Source organism: Mustela nivalis (genome assembly GCF_964662115.1).
Source record: "Mustela nivalis genome assembly, chromosome: 2".
Lineage (NCBI taxonomy): Eukaryota > Metazoa > Chordata > Mammalia > Carnivora > Mustelidae > Mustela > Mustela nivalis.
In genome coordinates, this window is record NC_139021.1 from 150783743 (window position 1) to 150803834 (window position 20092).

At 40.5% G+C, this 20092-nt stretch overlaps 1 protein-coding gene across 10 annotated transcripts in view; it reads right to left on the minus strand.

Annotated features, from left to right (window-relative positions):
• The window catches only part of PANK1 (pantothenate kinase 1), a 109622-nt gene that overhangs the window by 73708 nt on the left and 15822 nt on the right, over positions 1–20092 (minus strand). For 5 of the 10 annotated variants that reach the window (XM_082721906.1, XM_082721909.1, XM_082721899.1 and 2 more), the window contains one exon: positions 11282–11405. The exons of the other annotated variants lie outside the window; for them this stretch is intronic. The gene's annotated coding sequence lies outside the window, so the exon portion shown is untranslated. The remainder of the gene's footprint in view (positions 1–11281; positions 11406–20092) is intronic. 10 annotated transcript variants of the gene reach the window in all.

Below are 20092 nucleotides of genomic sequence, written 5' to 3' on the forward strand. Positions count from 1 at the left end.
CTTCAAAGCGGGAGTTTTCCCTATTGTTCTCAAGGAGACTGAGGTAGCGTCGCTCTATCAGGCAGCACAGTTGCTAGAGCGCCCTCTGGCAGTCCGGAGGAGCACCGGCTTTCCCGGATCACCCCCGGTCCTCTGGGGTTAAAGCAGAGGAAGAAAACTCGGCCAGAGATTCCTGCTGCTTTGAAGAGGTCACACATGTGACTCTGGATCAAATCAGTGGCAACCGTGAGCAACTGCCTTTTACACAGGAGCCAAGTCAGCAGCTAGGGTAGAAACAGCACTTATTTTCAGTCAGTGTTTCTCATTCAAGTATCTTCTTCGAATTCCATGGTGGATAAAAATGGTTTTGTTGGTTTATTTAGTGGGATTAAACAGCATTTGTTATGCTCCTGATTTTGTGGATCTGGAATTTGGGGGAAATAGCTTATCTATTTCATGAAGCCTGGGTGGCTGGGGTGGCTCAAATGGTTATAGGTGGTGGGATGGTTTAACTGGAGCCATAGATCTGAGGCCTGAATTCTGGTTGTAGTTTGTTTCTTCCGTCTTTCTCCACACCATGTCTGCTGGAGGTGAAATGTCCAAGGTAGCTCCTTCATTTCCACGTCTGGCACCTAGGTTGGAATGGCTGGAGCAGCTTGGACCTGCTGGCTGGCCATCACTCTCTCCCCACAGGGTATCTCTGCTGGGCTAGCTTGGACTGCCTCACAACACACAGTCTCAGATGGGCAGACTTATGTGGTGGCAGGCTTCAAAAATGTAAATTCAGGGGCGCCCGGGTGGCTCAGTGGGTTAAAGCCTCTGCCTTTGGCTCAGGTCATGATCTCAGGGTCCTGGGATCCAGCCCCACATCGGGCTCTCTGCTCAGTGGGGGGCCTGCTCCCCTCCCCCCCCCCGCCTGCCTCTCTGTCTACTTGTGATCTCTGTCTGTCGAATAAATAAATCAATAAATCTTTTAAAAAAGTGTAAATTCATACTGCCTAAATTAACTTATTTTGTGGCATAAAAAAATGCCATTGAGAAGACTGATGCTGTAGTTTGGCCACCAAGTCCTTCATGTCTGTACATTTTTGAGAAGCAACACAGAAGTGATTTCCATTCTTTCACCCTAAAATTAGATTGAGGTTGTATAGTGAAGTTAGGCCAGCTGCCAGCCAAGGCTGATTCCCACCAGGCTGCCCCTTCTTGAACTTGTCTTGCAGCCATCTTCAGTCGTCAGAGTGCTTGATCCCATCTGGTTGAACCTGTTATCAGCTGGATGGCCGATGGCCTTGAAGCTTCTACCTCTTTAGCAGAAACTATATCATGCTAAGTGAAGTTGTTATTAGACACAAAAAGATCCAAAAAAATGTCCCCATCTCTCTTTTTTTTTTTTTTAAAGATCAAGTATAGAGAGGCCTGGGTGGCTCAGTTGGTTGTCTGCCATTGGCACAGTCCCTCTGCTGGCCACTACCCCTGCTTGAGCTTTCTCCCTCTCTCTCTCTCTCTCAAATAAATAAATCTTTGAAAAAAAAAGATCAAGTATATATATATTTTTTAAAGATTATTTATTTATTTATTTGACAGAGAGAGAGAGAGATCACAAGGCAGAGGCAGACAGAGAGAGAGGAAGAGGGCTCCCTGCTGAGCAGAGAGCCCGATGTGGGACTCAATCCAGGACCCTGAGATCATGACCTGAGCTGCAGGTAGCTGCTTAACCCACTGAGCCACCCAGGCACCCTATTTCTTTCTTTTTTTTTTTTTTAAATACTTATTTATTTGAGAGCGATTGAGAGAGCATGACCGAGTGGTGGGGAGGGATAGAGGGAGAGAGAGAATATTGAAGCAGGCTCCCCACTGAGTGCAGAGCCCAGTGCAGGGCTGGATCACAGAACCCTGAGATCATGATCTAAGCTGAAATCAAGAGTCATCCAGCCACTTAACTATCTGAGCCACCCAGGTGCCCTAAATGTCTTCATCTTGTAATGTGTCTTTAAATTCTACTTACAGAGATTTATCTTGAGCCAAATTCAAAAAAGGAAAATAAGCTATATATACCATTTTCTGTTACAGTTCCATCTATATCAGAGAGAGAGAGAGAGAGAGATGGAGGGAGGGAAGGAAAGGTAGATTACAAGTAACCTATACATATGACAATAAAGGAATGGTTTACTTGATTTGTTCAAGGGGAAGTACAATGTAGCGATCAGGAGCATGGGATCACACTGCCTAAGTTCAAATCCTGATCCTGCCACTTACTAGCTGTGTAATGATTTGGGGCAAGGTATTTAACCTCTTCAGTTTCCTCATCTTTAAAAAATGGTAATAACAATAGCACTTAACCTTGTAAGGTTGTTTATAGAATTAAATAATATGTGAAAAGTCATTTGAATACTGCCTGGAAACAGCGATGAATTAGCACAACAATAACTTTTACATTATTGAAATAACATTTCCTGGGATGTATGATGTGCCAGATGCTGGAATGCTGGAAGTAACAAGCTGAAAAGAGCATAATTCCTACACCAGGGAGATAGGTAAGCATGGAGCATACATGGAGGTACAATATGAAATGGAGATATGTACAAAGGTATCTAGGAGTATGGAAGTGGGAGCACCTCCCACCATCTGGGAAAAATAGGAGATGCTCCTCAGAGGAAGCAATGTTTATGCTAAGACTTACCTACAGGATAAGTAGGAGTTTGCAGAGTAGAGAGGGCAGGAGTGGTGGGTGAATTATTCTGGGCAGAGTAAACCTCAAACACTATGCTGTGTGCATTTCAGTGAACACAGGGAATATGGACTGGGGAAAGGAATAGGAGGGCGTGGGTAATGAGGCTGAAGATGCAGACAACAGCCCAAACCTGAAGGGCTTTGTGAACCATTGGAGTAGTTTGGCCTCTATTACGTAGTTGGTTGGGAGTCCTTGAAGACACTAGTCTTAGGCCTGGCTGCTGCATGGAGAATGGATTGCTAGAGGACCACCAAAGAGCCAGGCACCAGTTAGAAAATCTCGGCAGTAATTTAGGCAAGAGAGTATGCTGTTCTGCATTACAGCAGTGGCAGGAACAACATAGGTGTAGCTTGGGTTTCTGGCGTGGGTGTCTGAGTGGATGGAGGAATGTGGTCTGTCAGGTGGAATGTCATATTTTCTTCAAAATAATCACAAGGAAGACTATGTAGCAAGATGGGAAAATGTTCATCATGTAACATTAACTGATGAAAGCAACCTACTAATTAAGTGTGTACCACTGACGACTATAAACCAAGCAAACATACTCAAAGATGAGGTGAGGAAGGGACAAGAAATAAAATAGTTTGCTTTCTTAGGATATTAGGATTGCGGATGGTATCTTTCTGTTTTTTTTTTTTTTAAAGATTTTATTTATTTACCCAACAGACAGAGATCACAAGTAGGCAGAGAGGCAGAGAGAGAGGAGGAATCAGGCTCTCCGCTGAGCAGAGAGCCTGATGCGGGACTTGATCCCAGGACCCTGGGATCATGACCTGAGCTGAAGGCAGAGACTTTAACCCACTGAGCCACCCAGGTGCCCCATATCTTTCTGTTTTAATTTATAGAAATGCTCTTGTATCTTTGAAGGAAAAGTAGTATACTAAAGTTATACTGAAATACTGTGGTTGAAATTTTGCCTTTGTTTTGGATTTCCTTTAATTCCTGAATTAATTTTTTGGTTAAGAACTTAATGGAGATATAATTCACATTCCATACAATTCACCCATTTAAAAACACAATTCAATGGTTTTTAAAATAGTCACAGAATTGTGCAACCAAACTCAATTTGACAGCATTTTTACCACCCCCCAAAGAAACCCATACCTATTTGCAAATACTCTCCATTTCCCCTTAACCTCTGGTCCCACTCAAACACTAATCTACTTTCTATCTCTATAGATTTGCTTATTCTGGACATTCCACATAAATGAAATAATACAATATGTGGTCTTCATGACTGTTTTCTCTTCTGAACATAATGTTTTCAAGGTTCATCCATGTCATAGCATGCATCAGTCCATTTCTTTTTGTGGCTAAACACATTCCACTGCATGGATATAGGATATTTTACTTACCATTTGTTAGCTAATAGACATTTGGGTCTATCGGGTTGTTTCTACTTTGGGGCTATTATGAATAATGCTACTACAGACATTTATGTACAAGTTTTTGTGTAGATATGTTTTCTTTCTTTCTTTCTTTCTTTCTTTCTTTCTTTCTTTCTTTCTTTCTTTCTTTTTTTAATAAAGTGTGGGAGAAGGCACAAAACCTCTTTCATGTTCCCAGTAATCCTTGTGCAATTTTTTTTTAACTTTACTTATTTATTTGACAGAGAGAAAGATCACAAGTAGGCAGAGAGAAGGGGAAGCAGGCTCCCTGCTGAGCAGACAGCCCAATGCGGGGCTCGATCCCAGGACACTGAGATCACGACCTGAGCCGAAGGCAGCAGCTTAATCCACTGAGCCACCCAGGTGCCCCGAGACGTATGTTTTCATTTCTCTTGGGTACGTATTGACTCAAAGTACAAAAGTGCAAAGGGTCACTAGGGATGACTTTTGGGGCAATGGATATATTCTGTATCATGATTGTAGTCATGGTTACACACCTATATACACTGGTCAAAACTCATTGAATCGTATGCTTACTTGATGAAATTGATTATATTTTACATCTCAGTAAAGCTATCCCTCAAAAGAAAGGATGGAATGGTGGGGAGATTTGGAGTCATATTGATATGTATAACGTTCCAGCATTATATAATGCTTTCCTGTATACCACTATTTCACATACATTGTCTCATTAAAACCAACCAACCAACCAAACAACCAATCAACAAAGTGAACAGAAGCTATGACTATTCCAATAAGCCAATGAGATAAGTAAGAAAGTATTATTGTGTCCACTTGAGAGATGAGGAAAGCAGACCTGCAGGAGTCAGTGAAGTGGTCTGCTCATTCTCACAGAGCTGCTAAGTAGCAGAGGCAGACTTCGTTCCACCTTCCACTTCTGTAGTTTCCTGAGGCTTAATCAAATTTCCTTACAAGAATGGACAAAGAAGCTGCATCTGACTAGATTTCATATGTGGACATAAGAATAATGTACCCCCCCCCCCGCCATGCTGGCTCTTCCATGACCTAGAATAAAAATGAAAAAGTGATAACTTAAATCACAGCAACTAGAATAGAATCTCTGAGAAGCAAGAACATTTAAAAATGTCCCACCTTTGATTGCAATGCTCTTTTAAGTTGCTCTAACCCTTGAGCTTTGATTTTATTGAGAATAGAGTGTTCTACATATCTTCCTGTTTTTCTGAGTTTCCGGATATCCTAGGCTTTGGTGTGCTCAGATCCTTTGCCTGTGGTCTGCCTACCCTGCTCAGTAAGGCAGGAGGACTGGCTCCTGTAAGACCGTCTTTCTCAGGCCCTCGGGTCACTTGCCTTCCAGCTGGCATTAGTCAGTGGGAGGCACTGGTGATGGGATGGTAGAATCTCCCTCTCCTTTCCAAGGGCGGCTCTCCAAAGCTGCTGCCATTCTTCCATGCTCTCCAGCACCTGTGGGGATGTCTGCCTTGACTGTCTCTTCTATTGGTGATCTTAACCCCTGGGCTCCAATTAAACCACTGTCTGCCTGTGTTTTACAGTCAAAGACTGGTGATGGCTTCATGCTGTTGCTAATGTCTGCGATGCCTCACTGTCCTCTAATTGGTTTCTCTGCTTCTTCCTCTTTCCCTTACCCCAGTGTCTCTCTTCTGAACACCCAGGATGGTTTCTCTTCCCCTGTTTGGACTTTGGATGATAGGCCATCTGTGATTTTGGACTCAGGATTGGACCTAGACTTTACTCACTTTACAGCTGACCCCACTTTTTTTGACATCCCTTTCCAGCCCGCCCCTCAGGCGCATTCAGACATGACATCCATTATTCCACTATGGGTGGGTATATTGTGTCCAAAAGGCAACCTTTAGAAAATTAAAATTTATTTATCAAATTGACTGGTCTATACTCATCTGAAATAATGCATTTAATAGGTTTGGAATCTCTGAATAAACAGTTAGCTGCCCATTTGCTGTATAACAGCATGTTAAATTAGCATAATTAATACTTGTTTCTGCAATAAATAATTTCAAAATCTCACTTACTTAATACAATAAATAAATCTCAGTGACTTAATACAATAAACACTTATTTGTTGTTCACAAAGAATTCAATGTGGTCAGCTGGGGGTTTCTGCTTTGTGCAGTCCTTTAGGAAGCTAGTATTGCCCTAGATGTTATCAGCTTGCAGATGAGCAACAGAAAGAGCACCGAATAGGATTGTGGGGGATGTTTTATGGAGTAGGCCCAGGAGTATCATATTGCAACTTTGCCCACATCTCATTGGCCAGAACTCAAGTAGGTGGCCCTCATCTAATTCTATGAGAGGCTGAGAAATGTAGTTTAACTTAGTACCTAGGAGGAAAAAGAAATGAGCTTGGAAAACATATGGTCAGTGTGTCACAATCTGTCCTCTGGCCAATAAACTTCCCTTGCACTTTCCTCCCATATACAGAATAATTTCCTCCCCACTCTACCCCAAGAATGTTGTCCAAAGTCACTGAATCCAGTAAAAGCCTTGGGAGATGTTCAGGCATCTCCAGCTGGTACACATGTGGTTCTTTTTGGTTGAGTAATTTGTAAGCTAAGAAGAAGAGCTATCTGTCCTCTGTTCTTTTCTCATCCTCAAAAAGACAGTAGCAAATAGAAACAAATAACCTCAGTGTCCCAGTTAGAAAGGGGGAAAAAACGAAAGACATAGAGTCAAAGCTGGTCCAAAGCTGTAAAACAGGCATTCTTTTCCCTGATCAGGAAACATCATGAAATGTTTTTGATTGTACTCTGTTTCTCCTCTATGCAGGGATGATTTCATCCATAGTAAGATGTTTGCCTTGCCACAGAGATGGCACATTCAAATAAAATCTGTCTCTGCTAATAACTTTTATTCTGGGAAAGAGTCCTAATTTAGATTCTTCTATATGGTTAAAAGAGGAGAAAGAGTTTCTCTTGAGCCCAAAGGTCTTTTTTTTTTTTTTTTTTTTAAGATTTTATTTATTTATTCGAGAGAGAGCACAAGATGGGGGAAGGAAGCAGACTCCCCATTGAGCAGGGAGCCTGTTGTGGGGCTCAATCCTGGGATCCTGGGACTTGGGAATTATGACCTGAGCTGAAGGCAGATGCTTAACCAACTGAACCACTCAGGTGCCCTGAGCCCACAAGATCTTAACTGCCTTCAGCTCAAAACTGTCTGCACGCTAAAGTGGCATTTTGGGGAAGATTTGTTCTGAGACTCTTTATTACAATGACAATAATCATTATCATTATAATGATAAGCTAAATTTTACTGAGCATTTATCATGGGACAGACATGATAAATTTTATATTTATTATATTCACTATAAAAACTCTATAAAGCAGACTCCATAATCTTCATTTTATCAATAAGGGAACTGATGTTTAGAGAAGTTAATTTGCTTAGAATCACATAACTAGTAACCAGTGGAGCCATTATTTGAGTTTGGGTCTGTATGACTGTGAAACTCCTGCTCTTAGGCAGTAGATTATACTCTCAGATTGCAAGATGTTTCTCACCTACTTCTGGGGAGAGTTTCCAAACTTCATTCTAAAGCTCAAATCTTGATCTCACAATTTGGCCAATACCGTACTAATAATTGCTGTAGGTAGGAATCACCTGGTAAAATTAGTGGGACAAAAATTACCTGGTGGTAAAATTAGTGGGACAAAGTTTGATAAGAAATAGGATAGGGGCACCTGGGTGGCTCAGTGGGTTAAAGCCTCTGCCTTTCGCTCAGGTCATGATCTCAGGGTCCTGGGATCAAGTCCCACATCGGGCTCTCTGCTCAGCGGGGAGCCTGCTTCCCCCTCTCTCTCTGTCTGCCTCTCTGCCTACTTGTGATCTCTGTCTGTCAAATAAATAAACAAAATCTTAAAAAAAAAAGAAAAGAAATAGGATATAGGGGCACCTGGGTGGCTCAGTGGGTTAAGCCTCTGCCTTTGGCTTGGGTCATGGTCTCAGGGTCCTGGTATGGAGCCTCCTCCCTCCTCTCTCTCTGCCTGCCTCTCTGCCTGCTTGTAATCTCTCTCTCTGGGTGTCAAATAAAGAAATAAAATCTTTAAAAAACAAAAAAGAAATAATATAAGTATGTCAACACAAGATATTTATTAATTATAAAGAGAGTAGGTGTAACTTTATCGTGGAGAAACCAGGCACAACGCACTGTAAGCATGTAATGAAAGTTAACATATTAATGTCACAGGACTCCTGAAATGATGCACGTAGAAGGGCACAGCATTACTTCTGTGGTATTCTTGTAAAAAATGTATAACCTGAATTTAATCAAAAGGACATTAGGTATACTCAACTTGAAGGTAATTCTACAAAATAACTGGCCAGTACTCTCCAAAAGTGTCAATCTCATAAAAGACAAAGAGACACCAAGAAACTACATTAGACTGAAGAAAATATGAGAAAAGAAATATGAGACTATATAAGAATATAAGAAAATAAGAGAACTAAATGCAACATGTGATTCTGGATTGGATCCAGGACCATAAAAAAACAAAAAATATTAGTGTGACAATTAGTAACATTTGAATAAGATGTTTATTAGATAATAGTATGATATCAAAGTTAATTTTCTGATTTTCATAATTGTACTATCTTTTTAAAAAAGAATTTATTTATCTATTTGCCAGAGAGAGAGAGAGAGAGAGAGAGAAGCGGGGGAAGCGGCAGGCAGAAGAAGAAGGAAAAGCAGGGCTCCCCACTGAGCAGGGAGCCTGAGGTGGGGCTCTGTCCCAGGACCCTGGGATCATGACCTGAGCTGAAAGCAGATGCTTAACTGACTGAGCCACGCAGGTGCCCCTTTAATTATACTATCTTTATGTAAGTTGTGAAGCTGGGTGAAGGATAGACGAGAACTGATTATTACTTTTCAGTGATGAGTTGTTGGTTTGTTTTTTTGTTTTGTTTTTGTTTCCCTCCCCCACTCCTTTGGCACCTTATTTGTAAGTCTGAAATTATTTTAAAATAAAAAGTTTAAAAAAAGCCTTATCTTCCCAGTTTACTTGTTAAAAGTTGTTTACCCATTGAAATCCTGTCTGAACTAAAAGTAAATGGACTTTAAGTACGTCTCCACCAGCTTTCTCATCTGTTCTGCATTCTGTGTTCTGTCTCTAATAGGCTGTCACGTTCCTTTGTCCAGATGGTGCCAGGCTCAGTGGTGCCAGATCTAAGAGAGAGCTATTTACACCCTAGACAGCATACACTTGTATATTCATTATGACAATTTTCTGGCAAATGAAAGAAAAATGTTTTGTGCTAACAAAATCACTGTATTATGACAGTTTACCATCATATGGAAGTAAAGTGTCTTGGGAAGGGCATCCCCCCACCCCCAATTCACATCAAAGAACATGATGGATCAGCAGTATAGGGGAGGCATTCCAAAGCTACCACCAGGGAAAAATCTCTCCTTCTCTACATTAGATCTTGTCACAGGCCATCTCCTCGCCGGAGGATAACCCCTTTCTCACCTAACCCTCAGCCACATAATGGAAACCTGTCAGATTTTTGAAATGTTCTGAGGCGTGGTGTCCCCAGGTTGGTTGTGGGACCAGACAATGTGTAAAGAGGAACAGCAACAGGAGCAGTAGTTAGACCTCAGAGCTATGAGAAAGTTAAGTCTCAAAGTCTTCTCCAAAGGTTGCTGAATAGCAGAGAGTGTTATACCAGGTAGGAGGCTATGGGCTGCCAGGTACAGAAAAATCCAGTTCAAACTAGCTTAAACATTGACAAAGTTTTAGCTCCAGCAGTCCAGAGCTCAGAAGGGTTCCAGGCACCAAAACATTTATTTCATATTCTCTTGGTTTCGTCTTCCTTTGTGTATCAGTTTTGTCTGGAGACTAGGGCCCTCACTGCTAATAAATGGCTTAAAGGAGCCGATGGGGACATATGTTTCTTTGTTCATATTTTACAGAAGAAAAAGAAAACCTTTTACCCAATCATACTCCAGAAACCTCTCCCTTCAAACTGATCCAACTTAGGTGACCTGCCTGCTCCGCTACCAATACTCCTCGAGGGAAAGCTGTACTGTGCAGGCCTGAAGTCTGAATTCCTATTCAATGGCAAGGTAGTGGGATTATTGAGAGGGGTTTAGAGTAAGCAAGATACATTTCCAAAGCTGAGATAAGGTCAAATTCCATTGAATCTTCTGAAGGAAGAGTGAATACCTGACCCAAATCAGGGCTTTGTCAGGAAAAGGAATGGAGACCATGGAAACAGGGGACGTGAATTCCCACCCCCTTGTGAACCTAGGGTGTTGGTCCAACATGACCCTTTACAAATAGGATATTTCTTTGCTATTTTTTTTCCACTAAAAAAATGGGTTATACCACTGTGGAAAATAGTATGGAGGCATCTCAAAAAATTAAAATTAGAAACATCACATGACCCCACAATCCTGCTGCTGGGTATATAGCCAAAGGAATTGAAAGCAGGATCTCAAAGAGATATTTGCACATCCGTGTTCACTACTCCCAATAACAGGTAGAAGTAACCCAAATGTCCACCAATGGATGAATGAATAAACAAAATTTAGTATCTATATAAAAAGGAATATTATTCAGCCTTTAAAAGGAAGATCCCTGTCACAAGCTACAGCATAGATGGAACCTGAGGACACTATACTAAGTGAAATAAACCAGCCACAGAAAGACAAATATTGTAGAATTCTATTAATATGTCAAATTTGTAGAAATTTATAGTCAAGTTTATAGAAAAAGAAAGCAAATGGTTAAGTGCCTGACTCCTGACTTCAGCTGAGATTGTGATCACCTAGGCCTTGCAGGGGGATCCATGCTCAGCGGTACTCTCCTTGGATTCTCTTCCTCTGGCCCCTCTCCCCACTTGTATGCACGTACACTCATTCTCTCTCGCTCTAAAATAAATGAATAAATCTTAAAAAAAAAAAAAAAAAAGGAAGCAGGGGCACCTGGGTGGCTCAGTTGGTTAAGCATCTGTCTTCAACTCATCATGATCTCAGGGTTCTGGGAGAGCCCTGTGTCAGGCTCCCTGCTCAGCAGGGAGTCTGCTTGTCCCTATGCCCTTCACCCCACCTGTGCTTGCTCTCTCTTGCTCTCTCAAATAAATAAATAAAATATATTTTTAAAAATGGTAAAGAAAAAAGAGAAAGCAAAAGTAGTCCGTGACTGAGAAAGAAAGTTGGTTAAGCATCTACCTTCAGCTCAGGTAGTGATCCCGGGGTCCTGGGACGAAGCCCCACGTCAGGCTCCCTGCTCAGTGGGGAGCCTGCTTCTCGTTCTTCTGCCTGCCACTTCCCTGCTTGTGATGGCTCTCTCTCTCTGGCAAATAAATAAATAAATTCTTTTAAGTAATGATGGTGGAAGTGTGAAAACATAGGTAGACAACACCCCAAAAGAAAGAGATGAAAACACCAAACACTGGTATTCTTTGGGTGATAGATCTTCAAGAGAGTTTTTCTTTGTACTTTCAGTTTTCTGGGATTTTTTCCATAATTTTTATGACATATTTAAGATGTTTGGTCTGCGATGTTTAGAACTGTAGTAAACACAAAGATTGTGGGTCCAAGGGTCTCAGTTATGAAAACCTGAACGTTAGAAACCCTATTTTGGCTGTTCCAAGGGCTCATGTCACCTCCCCTCATCCTTGCTTTTTATTTTTAATGTGTTTTTGATAGTTAGGTCAATATAAAAATACTACTGTAAACATAAAAATAAAGATAGATCCTAAATTCAGGGGCTGTTTTCTCAGTGATTTAACTCTCTCTCTAATAAATAAAGGAAATCTTTTAAAAAAATGGATCTCTGAGTAACAATAAAAATTGCAAGTAAATTAATTTAGAACAAAATAAAATTCTTGGTTCAAACAGGATGAAAATAAGTCTTCTTTCTGGAAATATGAAATTATTGTTCAAAGGAATATAATTCCAGGATCTCCTGAAAGCACATCCATGTGTGAAAAGTCATTTTGTTTGCTTCCCTTACATAATGCATGTATTACAGTTTGAGAAGCTGCCTGGGTTTGTTCCATTTAAATGCTCTTTGACAGTGCTGTCACTATGTTTCTGGCAAGCCCAGCTTTACGTAAGCCTAAACCATATGGAAATTCCAAGATTAGAATAATTTGGATTCTATCCTTGGTACACACTGTGTTTATCAGTGTAAGATGACGGAAGGTCTCTCTGTAGGTGAGATAGGTGGGTTTGGATTGCAAACCCATCTCTGCTAAGACTCAAGTTGTGGGATCGCCACCCAGGTGCCCCTGCTTCCTTTTTTTTTTTTTTTTTTTTTTTTTAAGATTTATTCATTTATTTTAGAGCGAGAGAGAATGAGTGTACGTGCATACAAGTGGGGAGAGGGGCCAGAGGAAGAGAATCCAAGGAGAGTACCGCTGAGCATGGATCCCCCTGCAAGGCCTAGGTGATCACAATCTCAGCTGAAGTCAGGAGTCAGGCACTTAACCACTGGCCCCCTCCATCAGACTAGTCAGGGGGCCACTCTCGGCGGAACTCTGTGGCCGCCATGCTCCCTTGCCCTGGGGCACCTGCCTTGTAGCAACTCGAATGCATACGTGTTCTGTTTAGGTGTTCTATTTAACTGGAAGTGAATCCTAGCTCTGCCTCTTACTGCTGTGGGCTTTGGATCATTCAGCTATCCAATTTTTTGTGGTGGGAAATTCACTGAGAATCAATTTTTCATACTCTCCGTATCCTGCGCTCACCATTCTCTTGCTAAGAACTCTTGGTATTTTCTTGCCTCAGAGTTGTTTTGTACCGGGAAAGCAGACATTGCCACGGAGCAGCTTTTCTTTTTTAAAAGTTCACATTCTGCTAGATTCTGCCAGGTGTCCCTAGGAGGAGAGGAGAAAGGGAGATTCTTTGAAGGCAATAGGAAGGAAGAGACAAATACTTCTGTGACACTAGAAAAGGGGTGTCTGGGGGAAAGAGGTCTCCCCAAGAGGGATCTGCATGTGCTGAGGGCAGAGGCCAGAGGAGGAAGCCAGTGCTCAGAGAGGATGGCTGTAAACTGAGGCATATCTTGAAATACTGAATCCTAGGGACTGGCACCCCAACCTCTCAGACATCCTTGACATCCTATATTGCAGAGAGCCATGGTATGTCCCAAACTAGAGGAAACTCTTCTGGTACAGAAAACAGGTATCTAGCAGATTCTTGTGCCCAAAAAAGAGGCATGAGAAGATAGGCCCTCTCCATGCTTTGGCACACAGGGCAAGATCCAGAATTCTGCAAGGAAAGCCCCTGAATGGTTTACATATCATCTCCTGCCCTCACAGTGGAATCTTGCTAGGAGTTGGTCTGCATTAAACTGAAAAAATAAAATAAATGGACATTTCTTACACATTTGGTATTGTGTTTCTGATTCTTTGTGTGTCTGAGCCTCTATTTCTTCATCGCATCCTGGAGGGCAAAACACTTCTCTCACAGGTCACTGACGGGATTAAGGAAGGTTAACACGTGAGGCCTGGGAGAACACTCTGGCATATTTACTAAGTGCTCCCTTGCAGCTGAGTCTCTGAAATAGTTTTTTTTACTTCTTTCTCACCAAGATGGGACTGCTAGTACAAATGGCAGAAGTTGGTACCAGGACTTCTGGAAGGCCTGGGGCAGGGGAAGGTCAAGAGGTAAGGTTTTTAATAGTAGTAATAATGATAGCTACCATTTATTAAGAACCTATTATAGGTCAGATACCCCTGGACTATAATTCATATCAGTGGTTTTTAACCTATTCTGCAGAATTGTAAGATTCCCTGGAAGGTTCGGGAACTGCAGTGGAGAGCGAAAGGGAGACCAGTGAATTCACATTCACAGTTGCTTTCTCTACTTCAACTAGATCAGTTTTGCTTTTACCTGTTTAATAGACTGATCCTCTACAAATGATTTTATTTGAAATGTAGTATGTTTGTTAAACATGTTTGAGAACTTCCACAATGATGTTGGGTCCAGGTGGCAGTAAAAGCAAACACATATTCTTTAGACTACCTCTCCTGGTCTAAACCCTAAAAGTAACCTAAAGTGCATATATATATATATGTATATATATATACACACAGATATCTGAAGATGATGCTGAATTACAAGATGAATTATTCTAAATGAACCAAATATTCTGGGGGAACTGCTGAAGGACAGAAAGTTGAACTGGGATGACACGGGAGGGAACCATTGTCTGACCTTAATGAAGAAAACATCTATAAATCATGAGAGAGGCTTCAGTACTGCTACAAGCTTGGGGTTAGTGGATATAGGGAGCAGGAGGCAGTCCCGATCTAACATTTAGTGTGATCTGTGTAACATTACACCAGAAGGAACAATCTGTTTCCTCCTTCCACCTGGGTGATGCAGCAAACAGCAAAGACAATTCCTGTGAAAAGTACCACTGGGACATTACCAGCAGGGTAGTACCCAAGAGGCATGTATACCCCAAAAGAAAATGGGAGTTCCCAGGTCCAGAGAAAATGCTAATGACTTACCCAAGCTGGTAGTGTGTCCTACCTCTTCCCTAGAACCACAGGAAGCAGAAAGTAATACATAGGTAAGTACTCAGACATATAGGCAGGCTAAGAAGCAATTGAAAATGCAAACATGACACAAACAAGAATCCTCAAACATTTGAAGAAAAGCAAAGAGGAGTTCAGAAGGAGAGAAGAGAGGGAATGGAGGCGAGGATATATTCAAGAAAAACAGAAGGATGAAATATCTCATTGTCAATGAAAGACATGAAACTTTCAATGAAAGGGCCTGCTTAGAATGAACAGAAAAATGAAAAAACCTCAGATCACACCTAGACATTTGATGGTAACACTTTAGAAAACAAAGGATAAATGATATTTTTACTTACTATCCCTAGATAAATTAACAGCTAATGTGAAGCATATTATTTGGGAGAGGAAGGAGAATACTATCTTTCATTAGAATATTGTAAAAATGATAGGAAAAGCCTGATATAGGAATAGGGTCCACAAATTTAATCCCATAAGCTTAGTTCCTAGGGTCTGACTCACAATACAAAGTTTAATGTTTTCTGATGGCTTCTATGTCAATGGGGAAGACTTTCAGTCACGAATGCACGTGGTTCCTACCCTCACAAGGTTCACAATTTAGGACAACAGATAACTTTGAAAGGAAATAAACATTAAGAGTGATTGTCACTGGTTCTAAGATTACAGGTGAGTTTATTTTCTTTTTACAAAGTATAAGTAATATTTTCCATATATTCTGCATAGTTATTATATGTCTTTTATAATGAAAGCAATAAATCTTATAGACACTGCAAATTTACAAAGCAAACTTAACTTACAAAACAAAATGCCAGTTTTATTTATTCAGCTCCGTTCAAGGTTTGGCGATAGCAGCTGAGGGTATACACAGAGGATTAAGAGTAAATCCTTACTCACAAGGAAGATTAAATCATTGTTTATGGGGTGCTTGTGGCAGAGGGAGCTGACAAAATGGTTAGCAGGCAGATAAGCAATTATGTTTCTTTGTTACAGAAAATAAAGACTAACTGGAGGTAGATGTATTTTATAAAGCACAGTGTAGCTTGTTGTAGCAGAACACTTTTCTATTCTCTAATTGGGAAATGCTTCCATCTCTTGGCTGAAGATTTATAAGATACTCTAGTCCATATCAGCAGCATACGGACAAAGGATCTCTTAGGGTGGTAAATTTTGAGTCATGCTTATTATCATCTATGCAAGGTCAACTTATTAATTTCAAAGAGACATTGTCCTACATTTTCCTCTTAAGAGTAGGGCAATGGAATAGTAATAACAGCAATTACTCTGTTTGATGAGCATTTACTCTGTGCCAGGCATTTTACATTAACTATCTTACTGGGTCTTCACAACAAATCTCTAAGGTAGGTATTACAGGCCCACATTCTCTTATCCAAAACCCTGGGGACCAGATGTGTTTTGGAAATGTGAATTTTTTTGGAATTTAAAAAGCAATTTGGCATATGGTGCCAATACTAGTAACTTTGTAACATCCCAAATGGTTATGGAACACAATATTTCTACAGAGAAATGTATGAAAATTTTCACTAAGTGGAATAAAGTCCATAAATAATGTTACAATTTATTTATATAAATAAACTTATTTGCAAATGAAATTTGTTGGTAAATAAATTTTACTAGGATATAGGATATATATATATATATATATATATATATATATAGGATATCTATATGATATCTATATAGGATATATGAATATAGACCATAAGGACTTAAACTTATTTCTTTTCTTGATTATGATAAATATTTTTAAATGAAATTTTAAATTTGTATTGATGAAAAACTAACCTAAACACATGCAAGAAATAGTCATCACACTTCTGGTTGTTTGAGAATCTTGAACCAGGGGTTAGCATTGTCTGTGAAACCAGGCTGGAGCTGGACATCTGATGAGCCACAAATGGGATTCTTAAGGGACAAAGAGGCATCACCACAAGTAGCCTTTCTACAGACTTTCCCTGGTGTTAACTGGTCTCCTTAGCATAGGTTTCGGTCTAAGCAGTTTCTCTCTAATTGATTAAACTGCCATGATCTCTTGCTCACTGACGGATGCACATTGTTCAAGGCTGGCAATTAATCAGTCACACATTTTCACCATATACTCTATAGAGACTTTTTAAAGCTGTGCTCATGTCATCATTGTCATTATTACTACTATCTTCATAGTGGTCTGTACTTAACACTATCTATTTCCCCCAGACACCCCTATTTCCCCATCACTGAAAGAACGCATGATGGGTACACCATTACCAGTGTTCAGCATTTCTTCAATGTCACCTTCTTCCAATTTATTGGAACTTCCAACTTCTCCCAACTTATTTTAGGCTGATAAGACTTTTGGCATAAGTAATGACTTCAAAAAAAAAAAAAAAAGATTTTATTTATTTATTTGACAGAGAGAGAGCACATGCACAAGCAGGGGGAGCACCAGGCAGAGGGAGAAGCAGGCTCCCCACTGAGCATGGATCCCGACATGGGAGTCGGATCCCAGGACCTGAGCTAAAGGCAGACACTTAACTGACTGAGCTATCCAGGCACTCCAGTAATGAGTTTTGGTAATATCTTCTCATTGCAATCTCTGAATCTTTAAAAATCTTCATCAGGGAGGTCATTTTTTTCCTTTCTTTTTTTTTTTTAAATTTATTTGAGAGAAAGTGAGAGAGAGATCACAAGTAGGCAGAGAGGCAGGCAGAGAGAGAGAGAGAGACGAGCAGAGAGCCCGATATGGGGCTCAATCCCAGGATCCTGAGATCATGACCTGGGCCAAAAGCAGAGGCTTTAACCCACCGAGGCACCCCTCATTTTCAAACATCATTGGAGCCCAGTGCAGTGCCAAACATTAATTAACGTTGACTTATGAACATCATTCCAAGCATTAGCAACTGCATTGATGGCATTTTTAAGACTAAATTTTTATAAAGAAAGTCTTGGATTTTCAAACATCTGTTAACTGACACAAACATGGTGTTTAGGAAAAATAAGTGTTTATATTTGCTCTTCATAATTTTTTTAAAAAGATTTATTTATTTGAGAAGGGGGAGCAAGACAGGGGTAGAGAGAGAGAGAGAGAGAAAGATCACGAGTAGTAGGGGAGGGTAGAGGGAGAAGCAGGTCCCCTCTGAGCAAGGAGCCCAACATGGGGTTCTATCCTATCCCAGGACCCTGGCCTGAGCTGAAGGCAGATGCACATTAACCAACTGAGCCACTGGGGGCCCTATACTTGCTCTTCATAGAGTATAGAATTCCTGGGTCACAAGGCTGTATTTTGGAAGTCACACTGAGGGAAAAGCAAATGCTGAAAACATTACTTTTCACAAGAATTTCAGGAGGGGGATGTGAAGAACAGTTGTCTAGGAATAATAATTTGCATCTGTCTTGCAGTCCAGTTTGCTTGTAGTGAGCTTGTGCTGCTGGCACAAGGTGCTTATGGAACCAATGAGAAAAGATTCCTCTTGTTACCATGGTCTTCCTGTTTACATAATAATGCACAGGTAAAGGGCATTATTCCCCCTCTCTTTCCTCAGTAAAGGAGGCTAATGTGGGGCTGGATCCCAGGACCCTGGGATCATGGCCTGAGTCAAAGGTACTGAGCCACCCAGGTGCCCCTGCACATACCTTTTAAACACCTTGGATATTGGGATGCCTGGGTGGCTCAGTGGGTTAAGGGTATGTCCAGGTCCTGGGATCAAGTCCTACATGGGGTTCCTTGCACAGCAGGAAGCCTGTTTCTCCCTCTGCCTGCCACTCCTCCTGCTTATGTTCTCTGACAAATAACTATATAAAATCTTAAAAAAAAAACAACAACAAAAAACCTTGGATATAGGCTTTCCCAGTCATTGCTGATTTCGTTTTGTGTATGCCTACAGCGTTAGCACACCCAATAGTCAAACTTTGTTTGGCGTCCTTGAAATCCTTCGGTGCCCTTTTGTCAGCCGTTGTTAAGATTTTTCTAGGAAAATAGGACCAGGACAGAGCTGTTTCATCAGCATTGTCAATTTGCCCTGGCTAAGGTTTTAGTCAGGTATTATCTTAGCAAATTCATCAGTGGTTTTATAATCAGTAGGAGCTTTTTCAAAGATTTTAAGATACTTGATACAAGGACACGTTTTACATTTCTGCAGCCAGCATTCTGAATATTCACTTTCAAAACTCAGTTCTTCATGCCTTATTCTAGGTTGTTTCGGGACCAACAAACTAGTCATTAACATATCTTTACTTCTTTGTTGCTGAATCTGTTCAATCAACATGTGGTCAAGCTCTTTGTTTTTGGCCTTGTGCGATGTTTCTCTGTTTTTCATCAGTTCTTGGTTATGACTGTCGCTACACAAGTTTAACAGCTCATCTTTCTGTCTCTTGAAGTCTCAGATGGTGGTTGTTTCCAGAGCAGTCTTCAGTAAGATGTCTTACAGACACTACTATTATCTTCTGTAATAACTCCATTTTCTGAGCTGTGCATAAAGACCCATGTTTCCTTTTCTTCTTCTCACTGTTACCCATGGGCATGTCTTTAAGTCTTTTGGGCATTTGCACAGTAAAGTTAATCCCCAAGTCACAAAGTGTCAGCAAACAGCAGAGGGTGTGTGTGATGAACAGGAGTGCTAAGACATAAATAAGTGCTAATCTTGTTTGTCCACAGCAGCTTTGCTGCCAAATCATCCTGGGGCCAGACTTAAAAAGATAGTTGTGTGTTTCAGAGAAGTTTTGCTTTTTTTGTTTTTTATCCTATTTTGGAATTGCGGAGTAGAGATTATGGACTCGTACTAAAAAATATCATTTTTATGATGAAAAGACTGAGGCTCAATTAGTAACTTGCCCAAGGTAATGAAGCTATTATTTGTCTTTTTCTGCCTCTGTTCAATCTCCTCAAATTTGGTCACTTTGCTGAACAAAGACTTCTTATTTCGGTATCATTGTATGCCAAGATGATTTGAGTTGAAATATTTTTAGCAAAGGAACCTGATACTCTTGGCTGTTTGACTGGCATAATCAGAAGTTGACCGCCAAGCTGGATAACATGAAGATGTCTTGGCAAGAAGTGGCTGGAGATGCTAAATTTATAGTCATTGAATATAGATGTTTCTTTTTGTACCAAATTATCTGTTTGGTACTTATCTGCCTAGTTATTTATTGTCCCACAATGAGCAATCAGGAAAACTGAAAGAAAACCACTCATTTCCGATTATGTCCCAAACACTCCCACAAATTTCCCTTAAATATCCACTCATTTGAAAGGTTTTTGGTTTGTTTTTTTAACTGTTCCACAAATTATATATCCCAAGTGGGACTCAGAATTATTGTTAATCAAGCTCAGAATTAAAACACATTTTAGACACTTTACTAATAAGTTTCTTTCAACTTAGAATTCATGAGAATTTTGAAAGTAACCTCTTCCAGGCTTTTCTAATACCTTGGGACACAGCTGACAAATGTACAAAATAAATCTAGATGGAGTGCAGATGCTCAGGGACAACAC